At 35.3% G+C, this 726-nt stretch overlaps 1 non-coding gene across 1 annotated transcript; it reads left to right on the top strand.

The window, feature by feature from the left end:
* The first annotated feature begins 299 nt into the window (after positions 1–299).
* Positions 300–406, top strand: LOC123326836. Its single transcript, XR_006541366.1, has one exon. It is a non-coding gene; the product is annotated as a U6 spliceosomal RNA (small nuclear RNA).
* Positions 407–726: the final 320 nt, after the last annotated feature.

The following is a 726-nucleotide window of genomic DNA, read 5'->3' as shown; positions in this document are numbered from 1 at the left end:
TGGGATATTGGGGCTCACGTATTTTCTTTTCTGTTTTCACTATTTTACTACTTATTATTCTACTTTTACTCCAAGGAAAAGATTATGCCATTTTTACCTTGGTACTCCGAAGCGTATTTTTATGGAGGCAACATAGATTGGACACTTACCACAAATCATTCATTCATTCACTCACTCAGTCACATTATTTGATACATGTTTACTAAACATTTAACATGTGCGGTGCTCATAAAACAGGCAAATATGGTAAAGACAAGGTGTATGAAAAGTGTTCATTCTTTTAAGAATGGGGAATATTGGTGTTCTCTTTGGCAGCACATATACGAATATCAAAACAATATAAAGAAGATTAGCATGGTCCCTGTCCAAGGATGACACACAAATTCACGAAGCGTTCCATATTTTTGTGGGGGATAGAGGCCCCAAGTTATGGAATGAATACATCACAGGAATAAAAAGCACAGCATAGAGAACAGAGTCAATGGTTTTGTAATAACATTGCATGGTGACAGATGGTAGTTAAGGTGTGGTGAGCATAGCATAATATATAAATGTATAGAGATGTTGAATCACTCTGTTGTACACCTAGAAGTAATGTAACATTGTGTGTCAACTATACTCAAAAAACTAAAAAAAAAAAAAAAAAAAGAATGGAGAATAATGGGGAAATGGCTAGTGGAAAGGGATGTTTCTAGGCTTAAGTAAGACATTCCTAGGGCTTCCATA

Source organism: Neomonachus schauinslandi, chromosome 15 (genome assembly GCF_002201575.2).
Source record: "Neomonachus schauinslandi chromosome 15, ASM220157v2, whole genome shotgun sequence".
NCBI lineage: Eukaryota > Metazoa > Chordata > Mammalia > Carnivora > Phocidae > Neomonachus > Neomonachus schauinslandi.
The sequence above is the reverse complement of the archived record's forward strand: the minus strand, read 5'-3'. Positions and strand labels throughout refer to the sequence as shown.